Here is a 19,839-nt window from a genome sequence, read left to right on the forward strand (position 1 = left end):
TACCTATAAAACAGATAAACCACAGGGTCCTACTGTACAGCACAGGGACCTATATTCAATATCCTGTAATAAACCATAGTGGAAAAGAATATGAAAAATAATATATATATGTACAACTGAATCACTTGGCCGTGCACCAGAAATTAACACAACACTGTAGATCAAATATTTTATACTTAAATTAAAAAAAAATAAAGTAAAATTAATGGATTTAATAAATGAAAAAAAAGAAGAATCTTAACAAAGGAAATTTTGGGGGGGGAAAAAAGAAGACAGAACACCTGCAGAAGCAGTGAACCCATGAAATACACAGTAGGCACTAGTCTCACACTGAAACTTTAATAGCAAATACACAGCCACATCTCAAGGAAACTATCAGTCCCTCGTAACCAGGGTTATGTCTCCACATGGGTGTTCCTGGGACTTGGTCCAGAGACCTTGGTCACATGAGTTTTCTGTCTGGGGGCTAAGGTGAGATGGTATACAGATGACGACGCAAATTACTGTCGAAAGACAGTGTCCAAGTGCCCTGGCGTTACAGTTTAGTATCTCATGAAACCTGAACAAGAACTGTTTCCACCTGTAAAACGTGCTCCTTTTGTTGCAGCGTTCATAATATTCAGTACTTGGGCACTATGTATCCGAGCACCCATGCGTCTCACAGCCAATCTCATCACATCGGGTAACATCCCTAACGTTCGTTGGGAATCTGCAAATAGTGAGAGCAAGGTAAGGTGTGAACAAACTACAAAAGCTCGTTAACTAGCCTCCACCTACCTGGCTCCCCAGGGGTTAATGTTTGCTCTCTCTGTTAAACTCTGGATGCAGGAACAAAATCGAGTTTCCGACCCCCTGGAAGAAGACGCTTGTGGGACAGGATAACTCTGTCAACGTATGACCAATCCCAAGACCCACTCTGAGGACCCAGACTACCGAATTTTGGTTTGTTATCTTCCAGCTGGCCCTACAGGTAGACTTGCTACAACACCTATGTCACTAGCTCAGAGAGGAATCAACTGAGTATCTCAATTAAGTGTTGACCAACGTACCAAATGACACTGGGGGCCAGTCTACGAGTAACTGGCTAACGGACTTCCAGATGAAAGGAAACCTAACTGTAAGGTGTGATAACGGACGAGAGCCGTGACTGGGAACCATACATAAGGTTAGGGAAATTGACAACACTTGAATACAGAATGTGGACAAGATCATAGTGTTGTCTCACAGTCAAGTTTCTTGACTTTGACCGTTGTATCCTAGTTAGGCAGAAAGATGTCTCTGTTCTTCAAAAAAAAATACACACTGAAATATTTAGGGGTCAAAGATCACGTAACTTACTCTCAGATGATCAGGGAAAAAAGTGGAGGAGAGAGAGAGGGGAAAATAAAAACTGAGCCAACTGTACACAACTGGTGAATGTATATAAAATGTGCACAGGAGCAGAGTGTGTGCTTAGCATGCATGAAGTCCTGGGTTCAATAAACGGAGGTAAAGGGGGTAATTCGGTTTATTTTATTTATAGTAATGTGTGTCTCTTAATCCCCAACACCTAATTTTCACTTTCACTTTAAAAATATATATATATATATTTGCAGTGGACACATGCTCACATAAAAAGGGACCAAAAGGATGTAATACAGTATTGATTTTGTGAAATCTAAATATCTGAATTCTGGCTTCCCAGTTTTGACCAGTTCTTCCAGTTTCTGTACTCAAGTGGTCCAGTGAATAGAGATTTGCAGACCATCTGTGTTTCACAAGCACTGATACCCACTTGAAACAAAAATATTCCGAGGTTAGAAAAAAAACAACGCCGCCAAAGTTTTTCTTTTAACTTAAGCTCTCTGCCCAGGGATTCACCAGCCACACGTCATGTTTAGGAGATTATCTCTGACTTATCCTTTCTCATTCTTCCTCCTCGGCCCCTTTTTCATCACCAACACCACGGTGCTGTGGATTCGAGAATTATTTGAATTCAAATCCATTGTCTTGTTTTGCTTTTGCGAGTCTGTCTTGTGAAAGTTTAGTCATGATGCAGCACGTACCTCGGTGTTGTATTTGTTGTGTCCTGACTTCCCAGCACATCACTGAAACGTGGCTGTGAGATTTTCCTCTGCTAGGGCGCCTTTCAATCTTCCATGCCCTCGGGATCCAGACTGAATGTGAAGATGCCTCCGTAGGAACAGGGCAATCAAGTTGTCTCCCGAGTTGGATAGAAAACGCTCTTACACTGCTGCCTCAATTCAAGAATTGCAAAGGAATAAATACACAATAAATGGTTTTGTAGTGCCAAGAGGCTGAGACAGCCAGTAGAAATGGGAAATAATTTTTATCATACCAAAATTGACACAGAAGAATTCCTATAGTTTAAAGAATGTGGCTTTGGAGATATAACAGGTCCTAAATATGTTTCTCCTAAAATTTACCTCATTCTACTTCACAATATCTTACAAAGAAGATTCACAGGTTTGAGGCTTCCTTGGAGGAAAAATATAACACCATAAATTAAAAGGACTGCTAACATTTTGTAAATTGAGTCTAAACATTCATACTTTTATCTTGCATTTTTATTACATAGGGTTCCATCAACATTAACGCAGTAAATCAGACCACTGGAAAAAATCAGACCTTCCAGGGAAGGGATAAATTTGGGAGTTTGAGATTTACAAATATTAGCTACTATATATAAAAATAGATTTTAAAAAACAGTTTCTTCTGTATAGCACAGGGAACTATGTTCAGTATCTTGTAATAAGCTTTAATGAAAAAATTATGAAAATGAATATATGCATCTATGTGCATGACTGGGACATTGTGTTGTGCACCAGAAATGAACACACTGTAAATGGCAGTACTTCAATTAAAAAAAAAAAAAATCAGACCTTCCAGATGCATAATGCTTAATCAAGAGCTGACTAGGTTATTCAGTATCTTGCAATAACCTTTAATGAAGAAGAATATCAAGTGATACTTCCTTTGGCAAAAAGGGAAAAAAAAAAAGCTTATTAAGTTGAAATGACTGTTAAGACCACAACTCCTCACTGTAAGAGAGAACACATACAGATGATCACCTTTTGTCTTAAAACTTCTTCCCTCACACAATGAAATGGGCCCTTGCCCTGCCAATAAATTAGATCGGGGTGAATACTGCGACTAAAATTGGGCCAATTAGATTCCTCCTTCTGAGGACAGGAGTCTGGATCTGAAAGTACCCCATCCATGTAATTTGGTGCAGACACTATGAAAACAGTATGGAGGTTCCTTAAAAACAAAATAGTTACCCTATGAGCCAGCAATCCCACTCCTGGGCCTATATCCGGAGAAAATTCTAATTGTAAAAGACACATGCACTCCAGTGTTCACAGCAGCACTATTTACAACAGCCAAGACATGGAAACAATCTAGGTGTCCACTGACAGATGACTGGATAAAGAAGATGTCTTGCAGTGTGTGTGTATGTGTGTGTGTGTATATATATATATATATATATATATATATATATATATATATATATATATATATATATATATATATACATACAGCGGAATTATATACCAATATATGGTGGAATACTACTCGGCCATTAAAAAGGATGAAATTTTTGCCATTTGCAGCAAGAAGGATGGACCTAGAGATCATCATACTAAGTGAAATAAGTCAGAGGAAGACAAAGATCATATGATATCACTCACACATGGATCTAAAAAAAAATGACATGAATGAACTTATTTACAAAACAGAAACAGACTCACAGACGTAGAAAGCAAACTTATGTTTACCAAGGGGGAGGAGTGGGGAAGGGATAAACTAGGAGTTTGGGATTAGCAGATATAAACTACTAGATACAAAATAAAAAACAAGGTCCTACTGTATAGCACAGGGAACTACATTCAATATCTTGCAATAACCTATAATGAAATTATAACTGAGCAGGACCCTGGGGGGCCTTCCAGGGACAGACTCCTTCCTCATATCCTCTGCTGTAGCTCCTGAGTTTATTATCTCCTGAGTTTATATCTCCTGAGTTTTCCAGATGCTAAAAATCACCACCAAAGGGAAGGAATTAAGTACTTGAATAATGGAGAACACGTGGCCCCAAGACCTTCGGGTGACTAGAGGTTGACGGTTTTGACCACCCTCTTACCTCCACATCAACCATCAACCAATCAGAAAATTGTGCACGAACTGATCACATATCCTGAGACAGCCCCCACCCCCAGCCCCTCACCTGGCCTTTAAATATGCTTTGCCGAAACCCACCAGGGAGTTCAGGGCTTCCTTGAGCCTCAGCCACGCCTTTCTCCTTGCTCAGCCCCGCAATAAACACGTGTCTGCTCCAAAGTCTGACGTTTCAGTTTGTTTGGTCTCACAGTGCATCATCACACACTGGCACGAACTTGCTTTCGACAATGAAAAGAATATTCAGTATCTTGTAATAACCTTTAATGGAAAAGAATATGAAACTGAAGGTATGTATGTATAGGCATGTCCGGGACATTGTGCTGTGCACCAGAAATTGACACATTGTAACTGACTGTACTTTGATATAAATAAATGAATGAATGAATGAATGAATATGAAAAAGAATATATAGATGTATGACTGAATCACTCTACTGTGCTTCGGAAACTAACACAACATTGCAAATCAACTATATGTCAGTAAAAAAAAAAAAAATTAAGCTTTAAAAATTTTAAAAATGAAAGTATCCCGTGGAATCTGAAACGGTTTCTTGACACAGGTGACATTAACCTGGCAGCTAAATGGAGCACGACAAACTGCAGCAAAGTAAGAATGCAGTCCTGGGAAAAGGTAAAGTTTTCAAGAAAAGGTAAAATTGTGATTCTTGCAGATACAAAATGAATATATGTTAGATTTCATTTTATTCATTTGACATGAGACATACAGGCAGATGTTACCATCTGTGGAAAGGGAAAATCAACAATGCATATGAACTAAAAAGAACTGAATTTCAAATGAAGCAAACTTTTCTTTCATTGGGAGGAGGGAAGTCTACCCCAGTCTACAGAGTCTGCATATCCATCCGTTAGCTGCAATTTAAACACAGACACAAAACATCTAAAGGACAATAAACAGGGGTGCTAGACATCAGCCTATTCTGAGGGCTACAGGAAATGCAGGGATTTTTATGGAAGTACATCTGGTATCCTTCTACATTTTAACACATCACCACCCTCCTCCTGGACGGAGCACAATTTGCCCCCGCCCGCCAAAAAAAAAGTGTCTCTTTGGCATGAGGATTAATTTAGGCTGATTATTTTTAAGAAACAGAAGATTCAGGAAGTCTTTCCTTTTTACCTCCCCTTAGCCGCCTAAAGAATTTACACAGAGGGCTTGTTCCTCAAATAGAGCATCCGCAGAGATGTCTGCAAAGAATATGGACCGGGTGTGGTGGGGGAAACACAGCAGGGTCTGGAGATCAGAATCCACCGTGTGTCCCACTCTCTGCACTGGCCCTGCAACATGTGTTTACAAACATTTGCTTTCTATCAGCATATCAACGGCCTTCCTCTCCTTTGAAGTCTCAAACCGCTACCGCCAACATGCTCTTTTGTCTTTATAGCTGAAGATGAGGGTCCCGTCAGTCTGCTGAGTGACTCAAGTTTTCCTGAATCTCACCCACATACACAGGTGACTAGTTCTGTGTGCTTTCCTCCTGTTCATGTGCCTCATGTCCATTTAACTCTTAGACCAGCCCAAAGACCTTCGAAGGGCAGACGAAATATGTCTTCCTCCCTGACACCCCTGAATCCTACACGTTTCAATCTGACCTCTTATATGGGATCCACACTGAATGCCACTGATTCATGCAGCCTTATTTGATCCCCTCAACCAGGAAGGCATTCTGACCCCTTCCACAGCCCCACAGACGTCTATCTGAAATTCTCTGCCGTACTTACCACGCAGTAATTTGAATCATATGACTCGTGAAGTCTACTTTTGTATCCTTTCGGTCTACACCAAGTCTATAGCAACGGGTTTACATAATGGACACTGTAACCGAGCAGGACCGTATTGTCATCGGCGACCATACGGTATTTGTAACTTCTTAACTGTGTAATAGTTTAAATGGCTTTTCTCATGCTTTTGCTGACCGGGATTGGGCTGGAGAGGAGGGGAAATTTGGGTGATCTGCACACCCCCCCCCCACTTGGCTCCCAGCACCTCAGAGACAGCAGTCAGATGTTTTGTGCATCTTGTTCACCACTCGCCAACTGCGCATGTCTGCAGTAAGTTTTAGCCCCTTATGATTTCTTCGCATTCTGTTGTCCCAGCCTGTGCAACCACCGAAGCAAGAGGTCTCAGGAAGGTCTCAGCCTGCTTAAAATGCCAGAAGCATTTATCAACCTGACTTTAAACTGCACACGTTTTTCTCTAGAGCCCTTTTCCGCAGACCCCTTTCCTAAGCACCTTTGTTCTAGGCACAAGAATATCAGAAGAGTTCCAAAGCCAGAGGTGGACATCACACCCAGAAGGAAGGGGACCGTTGCATCCACAAAACCAAGGACAACTTTGCAACAAGTTGTTCCCCTGTATGGCATCTCTTTGGAAACCAGCCCTGCCCCTTGGCAGGGAAAAAGCAAAACTTCTTACAGAGCAAAGGCATTGAATTGCAAATGAAGGAAAGTACTTTTTGGAGAGGAGGTGGTCGGTTAAAACGAGGCATTTTGCAAATCAATCAGTTACCTCCAATTTACAAAGAGGTGGAAAATAGCTCAAAGACAATGAACAGCGGCCTGGAGGGGAGCAGGGCAGCTATAATGCAGGTTTTCATTAAAGTGCAATTTTTTTTTCCCCTACAAGACCACGCAGGGAGAGGGAGGAAAACCTAATGTGTGTTTTCTCATATCTTTGGTGGGCACTCCATCTTTTCATTCCTCCAGAGGCCCTGCTCCACATCCCCCTCCAAGTGTTTGAAGAATGCTGTGGTATCCTTGCAATAAATTCTGTTCATTTTGTTGAGCCTGTGTAAGAGGAATTCTATTGTTTGCAAACAAAAGTGCCTTTGATAAGACAACATTCATGCCCTTGGGTGGGGGTGGGGGAAGAAAGCTAAAATTTGCTGCTGAAACTCTGAACCCTTGATTTGTTTCCTTTTTCAAGATTGTTTTGGTCAAAGCAAGACCTAGGGTCCCCTGGATAGAGACAGCCACATATGTCCACACACTTCTCAAACACCCTGATGCTGGCATGTGGTCCAGAAAAAACACACAATAAAATAAATAGTGGAAAGAAGGCAGTGGTCTTGGATGACTGTCCTTGGAACAAGTGGCTGGGATCATATCATCCTCATCATGACAAGGGACTCTCTTATTGAAAAGCAGAGGGTCTGGTAACACATAGCCAGCATTTCTACTCAGCAACCATGGATGTACATGCAGGGAGCATCTGCCCCACCCCACCTGGCATTCCCACTCTGTCAGTTCCATCCTGGAGGGCTCTCTACCTGCCCCCCAAAGGCATCAGTGTCCAACCCAGCCTCTACTCCCAGCCCCAGGGTCTGGCCTGCAGGAAAACCCTCACTCCCTTCCAGCTTACCTCCTAGGAGCCCAGCCTGGCCCAGGATATCTGCTACTCCTTTTCCAGCTAAAATCGATATTCTTTTGTCTTTATTTCACCTGGAATGACTCTGGGCCCTACGTGGGAACTTCGTCACAGTCGCTAGGATCCCTCAGAGATGACCTTGTTTTGTGGATGTATGGGACCCAACAAACTCCCATGAGATTATAGTACACAAACTGTCATTCAGACTCAATCTGTCCATCAAAGTCACTGCCGTTGTATGGAAAAAAAGAAAAATCCATTTTCACCATACCATGGAAAGAGATTTCTACCCAAGCTCCAGATAAAATGCCATTTCTCACCCTATTGCCTGTAGAACACTTCCTTTTTACCACGGATTTCAAATTTTAAACGTCCGTTAATTTCATTTTGCTTCAGAGTGCTCTTGGTTTCTCATTTCTTACTAATAATTCATTTGCTTTCAAAGAATGATTTAGCTACCTTTATTCTTTTCTCATACACACGCTAGATGAAAATTAACGAGACTAAAGCAGATGAAATGGGTTTTTGTTAAGAGAATTATAAGTGCTTAAGTGACCCTGATTTTTATATCTTCTCCGTAACAAGGAGCTCAATAGGGAATGTTGAACAAAAGGTCTCCACGTCTGAGCAGTGTTAACACTCCTGTTCAGTTTCCTAGACTCAGAGCTGGGAGTTTCCCAACAAATAAATAACTGTATGGCCTTCGAAACTTTTACTTTTCCTTAGTTATGAGCCCTTTTTTGCAAGTAAAATTTAACAAAAAACTTAGTTTCAGTGTGGTCAAGACAGACTCACCAGGAATCACTGTAATATTAAGGAAAAGAAAAAAGTCCATATATGGCAAAGAGGGAAAATCTTACAAATTTTTTTCCTACAAGAACAAGTTTATACTGTGTAGCACAGGGAACCATATTCCATATCTCATAGTAACCTACGGTGAAGAATACGAGAATGAATGTACGTGTGTTCCTATGTGACTGAAGCACTGTACTGTACACCAGAAATTGACACACATCGTAAACTGACTGCACTTCAAAAAAAATACATTAAAAATTTGTTTTTCTTGTAAGGGTTGAGTTTTAAAAAACAGTTTCCTAGAGGAGGGTATAGCTCAGGGGTAGAGCACATGCTTAGCATGCACAAGGTCCTGGGTTCAATCCCCAGTACCTCCACTTAAAAAAAATTTTATTAAAAATACATAAATAAACTTAATTACCTACCCCCCAAAAAACAAACAAACAAACATCTTCGTCATGAATCTGAATCCAAAAAATGTCTGTTTCCACAACTAGACTGACAAAGATGAAAAAGCCTGGCACTACCTAGTATCAGTATGCACTGTCAACAAATGCATCAAAGAACAGTTGGAAACAGTACCAGCAATCTTCAGTGTGCTTGCCCATCCACTCAGGAAATCCACCTTAGAAACGGGTCCCAGGGGGACAGTCAGACAAACGTTCAGAGACACGCAAACATCCTCCTCCTATTTCTGTGTGAAATAGAAAGAAGTTTAGAGACACTCCAAATATCCATCAACAGGGCTGGCTAAACAAATTATCGTACCGTTTATCAACAAGATACCAAGGACCTACTTAAAATGATAAGAAAGACAAGATGGATAGATGGATGGATGGATGATGGATGGATGTATAGATAGACTGGATGGATGGATGGATAGACAGACAGACAGATAGATAGATAATTGGATGGATGGATGGATAGGTAGACACAGATAGGATGGATAGATAGATAAGATGGATGGATAGATAGGTAGGTAGGTAGATAGATAGATAGATAGACAGATAGATAGATATACATAGAGAAAAACTGCCATTGATTGACTCATCCTTGATCTATTCTCACAGGGGAAGAAACAAAAACTCAAGTTTTATACTCATTAGAGCAGCCTGTGAGCATGGCAAAAATCATGAGTTACATTTTTAATGTGAGGATCACCTGATTTCTCAACTAGTAACTGTCATCGGGATTTGGAGCTGCAAAGTGTCTACCATTCCGGAGAAAGTCAGGTGGAGCCAGATTCCTATTGGTCCTTGGACTCACCTAATTCATCCTCTCTCGATGATGGGTTCTCCACATAATTCACAAGTAGATCTGAGCTTGATAAAGCAGAAGGTGGTGGCATCGTCCCCTTTGCTCTCTCCCATGCCTGGCTTGGAGCCAGCTCAGTAAATTTGTGTTCCACCTAACCCAAGCAACAAGCCTCAGGAGAACAAGGCCAGGGAACCCACTCTCCTCTCTCGTCACAACTGTTTGCACATGCAGGTCTGCATCTGCGTTTTATCAGCACTGGAACTTACAGGATGCTACACAAAACAGAGAAGTTACCAGTGTGGGTCACTGGCCTGCGCTGTGTGCTGCAAATATCTTACTCAGTGCTCTCTTTACAGTGATTTTTTTTCTCTCTCTCTTCTCTCAGTGAACAGATGGATTAGTAACATGAGTTTTTCCCTATAATGTCAAATTGCGTTTGTTCAACAGTTGCGAAACTTGCTGCCGGGGAAACCTGATCAGACAGTTTTGGAGTAAAACCAGATACACGACAACAGGATAAAACTGAGCATCTCTCATTCTGCAACTCAGACCTACGACCAACTTATTATGACTTCGGTACTACTGCCCTGGGAGGGGGGGAAGGGTACAGCTCCGTGGCAGAGCACACACTTAGCATGCATGAGATCCTGGGTTCAAGCCCCAGTACCTCCTCCAGGAATAAACAAACCTAATTACCTCCCCACTGCCAAGAGAAAACAATAAAATAATACAACAATAAAAGTTTTAAAAGAAATTAATAGTTCTATAACCACAGTAAAACTTCTCTAAAATGCATTCAATTTAATCGTGTTATCCGATCCATCAACAGAGACTATTCCTTCTGGAAAATATTCTGGATAATTTGCTATCATGCTGAACTCTCGTGGGGGCAAATAGGCCAGCCTCTAGGCTATGAAAAAATAAATATGAATATAAATACATATACATGTATCTTCACAGATACACAGACATATTTTCCTATTATACTTATATAGTGTTTCATGTATTATGTATAGTTAGTTTATAATTAATTAAAATACGCATAATTTGTTTGACGAACACAAACTCCCTTTTCCAGATTATAGGCACCATCCCATTCTCCTATCCAGAACAATATTCCTAGTACCTCCTTGGCCTAGGACCTCGAGGGTACAGAAAGCTGACAGAAGCACGTTCTTTTTTACCCCTTGTCCACATGGACCTCACCTTACACCTCTCAATAAATCCCACTCCCCTGAGCTACTGGATAGAGAAATTTAACCACTTTCCGAATGATGCAACTCAAAAGATGATGGGTATTCTGAAAATGCTGTGCTTATATTAAATACACCTTCCCCTTTTCCTATTCAGTGTGAAATCAGTCATTAGCAAATTCCAGGGCTGTGTGTGGCGAGGCCAGATAACACACCTCAGGAATTCCAGACAAAGGAGCCTGACATCCTGAGACTTGGTTAAGTTCTCTACCTGTCGAGGGCAAGGACTGTTCTGACTTTGAAAAGCCATGTCAGCTTGTCCCCTCTGAGTTGGGGGGGTGATGAAAGTGTGAGTGTACCCTGCTCACAGGTGGAAATAAGGAACCAAAGCAACGTGAACGCTGGAGTGTTGTGTGACCGCCAAGGGGTCAGGGAAGCCACCACTTTCTTTGTGGGATCCCTTGGAAGAGAAGTATATTTACATTCTGAGTAGAGGGGAAACCAGATCCAAGGCAATGGGGGCTGCAAGCAACTGAGGTCCTTCTGAAACACTGCCTTGCTCCCCAGTGGAAATCAGAACACAGAGGTTGGGCTTTTATTTATTTGCATGCGTTCAGCTGTATTTCACACCTGGAAATGGGTTCATTTCTTTGTCAACAGAAAATGTAAAGAAATTGGGAATGAAAGAAGAAATGTTTTTCGACCTAAATTGAAAAGAAAATCATATTTATGTATTTTAAAAATATTTTATAAATATAAATAAATAAAATCTGTTGCCCCCAAATTACACTTTCATTTATTAAAGAAAAATTCTAAAAATACATATGTAAACATAATCCATGTTGGTCAAGATGAAATTAAAACGTGAGGGCAAAACACAAAGTGTCACTCGTGTATCTTGAAGATCCACCCTCCCGTGCATGGCGCTGGAGGCCTTTGATAATACGGCCCCAACTTACACTTCCAGCCCCACCTACCACTTCTGCCTAATCCTGCTCAACCACGCTGGCCCCACAAAACTTCTCGCAGGTAGCTAAAATCCGCAGTGTACGTTAGTAACTTTACGATTGGCTTTCTCTACTCTCTTTGAATAGAATACTCTTATCAATCTCCACTGTCCGATAAAGCCCAATTGAGCCACAATTTACTCCCTCAATATAATCAGAAATCATCACATTGCTGTCCGTGTTAAAGCACGGTGTCCACCCGGACAAAGTAGCCACCATGATGTTGCCTGTCACTGCACACGTCTGTCCTCCACTAAGTATTGTGACCTTCAGAGGGTAAAGAAGCATTTTATGGTCCCAAGTTGGAGCACAGTATGCAGAACACAGTAGGTGCTCAATTAACACACATGGATGAAGAGAGCTGGGAGGGACAGGATGGAGGTGGCAAAGAGAAAGGAGCCGCATGCATATTCTTTTACGAAAAGCCATGTGATATTTCTGTAACTACGTTTACTTTATCTGCGCACATCCTGCCAGATAAGAAGTTACTCCCTCTGGGTCATTCAGACATTTTCTGAAGCTCTATAACTTTTCAGGTTTTTTCTTTCTCTCCAGTTTATTCTTTTATTTGTCCATATTGGATTTAATCCAAACCTCAGCTGAATTCCCATGGTCTCATGCTCCTAAGAGTCAAACTGAGATTCCACTCCAACAGCAATGACCTAGGCTTTCCTGGTCTGCTTCCTGCACCTGAGTCACTCAGCCTGCTTTGCTAGGAGGGCCAGGAGATCACCTCTTGGGAAAAGTGACAGAAGCACACTGCAGCCAGCACAGTGCTGCAGTCCGCCCTATCTCTGCCAGACGCGGAAGTGGCACTTCTCGTTCCCGACTCGCCCTGATGTCTCCAACTGACTGCCAGGAACCACCGGAGGCGTCCAGACCACACCTGAAACCTCCCTAGTGCAGGGGACTGCAGCCCTAGGAGCTGGAAGGTGGGTGGGAGAAGGGACCTGCTATCTTGGAGTGAAGTACGGTCACGGGATCCCGACACTGCCTTGTTTGTTCCCAAATGCATTTCCTGTTTTGGTGAAGTGCTGCTTTCACACTTCACAGTCACTGACCACGAGGAGAAACACGCAAGAAACCTGAACATCCCTTTATGAAACCTTCACAACCATTACGATCTTCCCTTGGAGCACATATCACCCAGATACCGTCTCCTTTTAAGTTTGACGCTCCTGTCTGGATACGAATCACAGAATAGTGGCTTCTGTCCTACCGTCAGCGTTAATGGGGTGAGTGCTTTTTCCAGGCACCTTCTCTGCTGAGGGCAGGTGGATTAGCCCGGAGCCTTCCTGGTTGACCAGATATCCCCAGAAACGCCTGCCTCCAGGCAGTGATCAGATGTCACTTCACAGGGGTATCGTCAATGCTCATGCACACCTGCGTCACCACATCACAGACTCATCACACAGACAGCGGCACGCCTGAACCTCCAGGACTCTGAGCCCCACCCCATCGGCTCATTTCCTCAGGGAGCACTGCTTAGAGCCTTAGACGGCACTAACACGCCTCAAGGCCACGTCATAGACTTGACTTTAACTAGACAAAGCTACGGCTTCTTCAAACCCCTCCCTTCCCAGTCCAGGCTTTCCCAGCCTTGGCACTTTCCAGCCGCTAGCACTTTGGGGCTGGATAATTCTTTCGTGTGGGGTGGGGGCTGTCCTGGGCACTCTGGGCAACACCCTTGCCCTTGACCCACCGGGTGACAGTACCACCACCTCCCTCCAATGGTAACAACCAAAAATGAGTTCATCACACCTTGCCAAACAGCGTCCCCTGAAAAGCCATGCGGTAACACCTCTCCTCAATGTTCACAGAGAACCACCATCTGGGAAAGGGTCTGGGGCATGAAAATCAGATCGCCTGCAAGTTCCAATGCACTTAGCCGTCGGCCAGAGGACACAATCTCACAGAGCTAGCCTCGAACAGAAGAAAATGAGGTAACAGCTATTCCAGGAAATCATCCTATTCGTGTTATTTTAAGTACATGAGGCCAGCACCTGACCTAATTCAGGCACTTGTGAAAATAGAGCCCACCATCAAATGTGTATTAAAAAAATCTTCAATTATTTACTTTTGAATATGGATGGTCACCTACGAGACACATTTGTAATGGAGATTACCACCCTAAAATGACTTCACTTACCCTATGACTTCTTACGTGCCAGTATATTTTATCTGGAAATACATTTTTTCTTACCATATATAGCGCCCCAACAGCACACTGCTGTGCTCTTGTGTTGGCGACGTATTATTTGTATACACTGCTTTTTCCTTTTTCTTTTTTTTTTTTTGCAAGAGGGATGTAGTTATATTTATTTATTTAGTTTTTCGATGGAGGACATGGGGACTGACCCCAGGACCTTGTGCACGCGAAGCATGCGCTTTTATTGCTTGAGCTGTACGCTCCCCCTTATCTGTATGCACTTCTTAATGTTTCCCATGCACTTAGACCTTGGTAAGTTTTACAGGTGAAATATTGAAAAGACCATGGGCTTTAAAGCTAGTTTTGTATCCAAACCACACTCCTTCCCTCACAAACACAGCTGTGCTGGAAACCTTATGCAAGCCTTCTGAAGTACGAGCACTTAACCCAGGAAACTATCAGAATATTCTGCTCACCAATTCTAAGCTGTGTGGGGGTTTCTCCAAGCTACCAAGCAACTCTCAGACCCCCAGCTGGGTGTCCTACAATTCAACTGAGTTCTGATACTATCCACGGGAGATACGGTCGCATAAGAGGTTCAGGGCTCAATTCTGCTACACTGTCCCCCACCCTACCCACTCGAAACTTCAGAGGACAAACTGCAAGTCCAGGGTGTCACCTGTGGTTCCGACAAACTGGCAGACCAGAGGTTCCAACAATCCCCTCCCCTGGGTTTGATTAATTGGCCAGAGCAGCCCACAGAAGTCAGAGGAACATTTACTTACGAGATCACAGACTCATGATGAAAGGCGATATCTCGGGAACAGCCAGATGGAAGAGACGCAGAGGGCTCGGACCTTCCAGGCTCTCTCCAGGTCGCCATTCTCCCCAGTTCGCCATGTGTTCACCAACCCAGAAATTCTCCAAAGCCCCTCCTTTTTGGTTTTTTACGGAGGATTCATTACATAGGCCTGACTGACGAAATCACTGGCCACAGAGAACTAATTCAGCCTCCAGCCCCTCTCCCCTCCCACAGGTCCAGGGGTGGGACTGAAAGTTCCCTCTATTATTATTATTATTATTATTATTATTATTATTATTATTATTATTATTCAGGGTTGGCTACCAGCCCCCATCCCTAGGTGCATTTCCAAAGTCACATCATTTACATGAAAACACCTTGATTGCTCTCATCACTTAGGAAATTCCAAAGGTTTCCGGAGCTCAGTCACAGCAAAGACCAGAAATATATTTCTCACTGCAAATCAGTATCAAAACATGCTTGCGGGGTAGGGGGAGGAAAGGTATAGTTCAATGGTAGAATGCATGCCTAGCACTCAAGAGGTCCTGGGTTCAATCCCCAGTACCTCCATTAAAAAAAAAAAATGAACCAAATTACTCACCCCCCCAACAAAATTCAAAAAATAAATTAAATTTAAAAAAAAACATGCTTGCAGGATGATACGTGACTTTTTCTTAACACTGAAGATGCTCACTAAACGTCGGTTTCTGTCCAAGACCCAACCCCAGCACCTACTGATTGGGGAAAATGAATTGTCTGAGATTTCCATAAGTTTGTAGGTTCTAAAAATATATAGTATTATGCCATTTGCAGCAACACGGATGGACCAAGAGACTGTCATATTAAGTGACGTAAGTCAGACAAAGACAAATATCATATGTTATCACTTATAAGTGAAATCTTAAAAAAAAAAAAAGGCACAAATGAATTTATCTACCAAACAGAAACAGACTCACAGACATAGCAAACAAATTTAGGGCTACCAACGGGGAAAGCGGTGTGGGGGAGGGACAAATTAGGAGTGTGGGATTGGCTGATACAAACTACTTTATACAAAATAGATAAACAACAAGGTCCTACTGTATAGCACTGGGAACTACATTCAATGCCTTGTAATAATCTACAATGAAAAAGAATATGAAAAGAAATATATATATATCTATATATCTATATATATAGATATATATCTGATATATATATCAGAATCACTATGCTGCACACCAGAAATTAACACAACATTGTAAACCAACTATACTTCAATAAAAAAAATAGATAAAATAAAAATAAAAAACTTTTTTTATTACAGACGGTATTCTCCCAAGTTTATTGCTAAAATGCTTGGAAACTATATACATGTAGCAAGAATAAAATAAAATTCATCTATCACTTTATCACCCAGAGATAAATCACTATTTAGAGTTGCATGTGGTTTTTATTCTTTCTTTTTTCACTACGCAATTTGGAGACTTTTAAAGAAAAGATTAGAAAATAGAAAATGCTGTCTTTCTTGAAATCAATTCTGACCTTTTATACTTTCCCAGAAGTCTGGAAAAAGCAGTTGAGGAAGGAAGGGGTGCTGAAGGTCGTGGAACTCCCCCACACCCTAATACAGGGGGCAGCAAACTTTCTCTGTACAAAGGGCCAGATAGTAAATAATTTATCCTTAGTGGGTCATAAGGTCTCTGCTGCGAGTACACATCTCTGCTCTGGTGCACAAAAGCACGCACGCATGGACAATACATAAAGGAAACGGGCACCCTCGTGTTCAATAAAACTTTATTTACAGAAGCAGGTGGTGGACAGGATTTCGCCCACGAGCTGTAATTTTCCACTTCCTGCCCTGCCGTGCCAAACGCTGACAAGGACTGACTAGTTAAGAACACTGAAGAAATGAAACAGCCCTTGTATCTAATTGCTAGAACAGTGTCTATTCTGTAATAATAATAATATTAAAGATCATCAAGGTAAAAATCCATCCAAGTACGTGAGTGAACAATCAATTGTGAAAACTCTTTACTGGGGAAAAATACTGACCTTCTGAATTCTTCTCCAATCGAAACGCTGTCACTGCTTTTGCACCACGCTTCACAAAATGTAGTTTTCTTCTGCGGCAACCTGTTCCCTGGAGTATTGATTATATTATAATCTCTCCGATTCAGCGTTTTCTGGCTGCTTCCCAAGTTATAACCATTTCTGCCACGGCATAAATCTCTTCAATAACTTCCCCCAAATCAAGTCCCCTCTGTCTTTTCTGATCAGCCTCCTTCCTTCCTACAAACGCCAGCTTTGATCAGCCACACATGGCTGATGGAATCTGCTTTTAAAAGGACCTTCTGTGACTAGGCAATTTTCTTTAAGGATGATTGCTGAGAAAACCCTCAACAATAATGTTATTTTCTTTGCAAGGTATATTTGGGATGGAGATGGGTTTCTGGTCTGTCTTCCCTCCTTCCTTCCTTCCTTCCTTCTCTCACTCCCTCCTTCCCTCTTTCCTTCCTTCCTCTCTCTTTCCTCCTTCCTTCCTTCCTCTCTTCCTCCCCACCTCCCTTCCTTCTGTTTGAAGTCTTCAATTTGCCACAGCTCACATCATTGAAAAGTCCCTATGCAAACGCATCTTCAGTCCAAGGAACACTGAGTGACCATTCCAGACAATGCTATCGCTGCTTGCGTGTTCCCAGCAGACCCCTCTGGCCCGTTCTGCGTGCCCACCTCTCGATACTTCCATCTGGTTCTGATCAGTGGCCGAGGTGGCAAAAAAGGGTAGCATCTCCATTGTTTAATACAGTCACCTCTGCTCTTGGATCAGCACAGTGTGGACGGGCTCAAAAATACAATTTGTATCTATTCACCAGCATTGATCAGACCCTGGTAAACTGATTCAGAACGATGACACAGAATAATCTGTGAAACAACATGTCGGTGTACGTAACAGCGAAGAGAATGAAACCAAGCTTAGTTACCGTGGCGTGTGTTCAGCTCAGCCCACCTCTGCCGGTTATGATGGGCTGGGGAAGGGAGATGCATTATCTTGGTATTAGGATGTACCGAGACATCATTGGTCCCTTCTGTTGGCTTGAGAGGCTTAAGAAAGGCCCTAGGAGCACTGATGAACTCATCTACAAAACAGAAACAGACTCACAGACATGGTCAACAATCTCATGGTTACTGGGGAAAAAGAGGGTAGGAAGGGATAAATTTGGCAGTTTGAAATTTGCAAATGTTAGCCACTATATACAAAAATAGATTAAAAAACAAATTTCTTCTGCAGAGCACAGGGAACTATACTCAATATCTTACAATAACCTTTAATGAAAAAGAATATGAAAATGAGTATTTGCATGTATGTGCATGACTGGGACACTGTGCTGTACACCAGAGATTGACACACTGTAACTGACTACTTCAATTTAAAAAAATACTAGTAACATAAAAAAAAAAAAGAAAGTTCCTAGAAGGCTTCAGCATAAACGTCCGAGAAGCTTCAACAGGAGGGATTTGCATGTGGAATTAGCAGGAAATGTGCCTGCCTCCAAGCTCACTGCTTTGGAGTGCTGACTGCTTGCAAACGGCAGGTAACTCATATCAAAATGCTTTCCTTGTCCTCAACTTAGTCTCACGTCTCTGCCTGCTTCTGTTCAGGTTGTTAAGGACACTTCACAGTTAACAGTGACAATCTTTCCTTGTATTAGCGATGAAGCCTGAGGCTGTTATCTACATTTTATTTTCCATTCTCCAACTCTGATAAGGCTTCTTGCATATTAATTATCTGACTGGAGGACAATTAAAGAGTTCAGAAGCCAGATGGTTTTGAAGGAAAATAAAATCCATTGTACCCAAATGTGAAAAACAACACTTTAAAACATCTAGAAGAAAATATGTTAAAATGTTGTCATGGCTTTGAATAGCAAAAGTTTTCCTTACCAGGACAAAGAATGCAAATCAACAAGGAAATGATTGATGCATTAATAACCTCAAACTTACAAAATAAATTCTTTGGTCATAAGAAACAAAACATGTAAATATAAACCATGGTTGATTCTAAATTTTTGTCTATAAAACTGATGAAAGTTTTGTAGCAGTAATATATAATTAAGGCACATAGAAAGATACATTATAGGACACCTGTTGTATAAATACATAGTATATAAAATATTTTGTATCAATAATACGTACCTGTGTTTAAAATAAAGCACTCATATCTGTGTTCAAAGTGACATGCACCAGAAAAACCCCTGTAATGGAAGGGAACATGGAAAGAATATTGTATATATATATATACACACATGTAACTGAATCACTTTGCCGTACATCTGAAACTAGCACAACATTATAAATCAACTATACTTTAATAAAAAAAAGAAAAGAAAAGGAAGAAAAAAATGACATGTACAGGAAGGCTCCGTGAAGCATCTCCTATAACAGCAGAAAACTGAAGCCAACTTAATTTTCCATCAGTAGAAAAGTAAAACCATGTATTGGACATTCAAAGACTTGGGTAGCAGATCAAAGGAAATCAACTAAACATATATTAACGTACAAAAATCTCGAACAAAACTGGAGGAAGGGAGGCAGGGAATGGTAAGTACCAGAAGGATGTGCAGAATATAGTACCATTTACGTAAAGTTTTACATCATGCAAAACAAGTCTGCATATTGTTTGTGAATGCTTGACCCATAGCGACATTTTAAAGACAAACAGGTGACAAATAAATACCAAACGTGGGATTCAGATTTTTCTGGGGGAGGGGGGGAGGCAAGATGGGAATGAATGGAGAAAAGATAGAAAAAAATATGGCAATTGTGTTTGGAACTTTCTACTGTCAAAGATGACAGATCCTCAGAGATGGATGGATGGATGATGGATGGATAGATGGACAGATGGATAGGTTGATAGATAAAGAATTGATACTAGTTCACTTCTAATTTTCTGAGAAGAGCTAGTCACTATTGATGGGACAGTCACAATGAATACCTGTATGCCAGAAAAACACTTATCTAGCGAAAATAATTAAGCCACTTCATTTTCTCCAAAGCAAACGACACGTACAGAAGATGACCCTGGATTTGCTC

At 41.5% G+C, this 19,839-nt stretch overlaps 1 long non-coding RNA gene across 2 annotated transcripts in view; it reads right to left on the bottom strand.

Annotated features, from left to right (window-relative positions):
• The window catches only part of LOC135320214 (uncharacterized), a 33,991-nt gene extending 14,988 nt beyond the window's left edge, over positions 1-19,003 (bottom strand). The window contains exons 1-3 of one of the 2 annotated variants that reach the window (XR_010379458.1): positions 18,943-19,003; positions 17,730-17,885; positions 16,804-16,891 (exon numbers count right to left, since the gene is read on the bottom strand). This is a non-coding gene — a long non-coding RNA (uncharacterized LOC135320214). Of the gene's footprint in view, positions 1-16,803; positions 16,892-17,729; positions 18,115-18,942 lie in introns of those variants that run through there. The other variant, XR_010379457.1, reaches the window with a different exon arrangement.
• Between the last annotated feature and the right edge of the window lie 836 nt (positions 19,004-19,839).

The sequence above is a fragment of the Camelus dromedarius genome, chromosome X (genome assembly GCF_036321535.1).
Source record: "Camelus dromedarius isolate mCamDro1 chromosome X, mCamDro1.pat, whole genome shotgun sequence".
Classification (NCBI taxonomy): Eukaryota; Metazoa; Chordata; class Mammalia; order Artiodactyla; family Camelidae; genus Camelus; species Camelus dromedarius.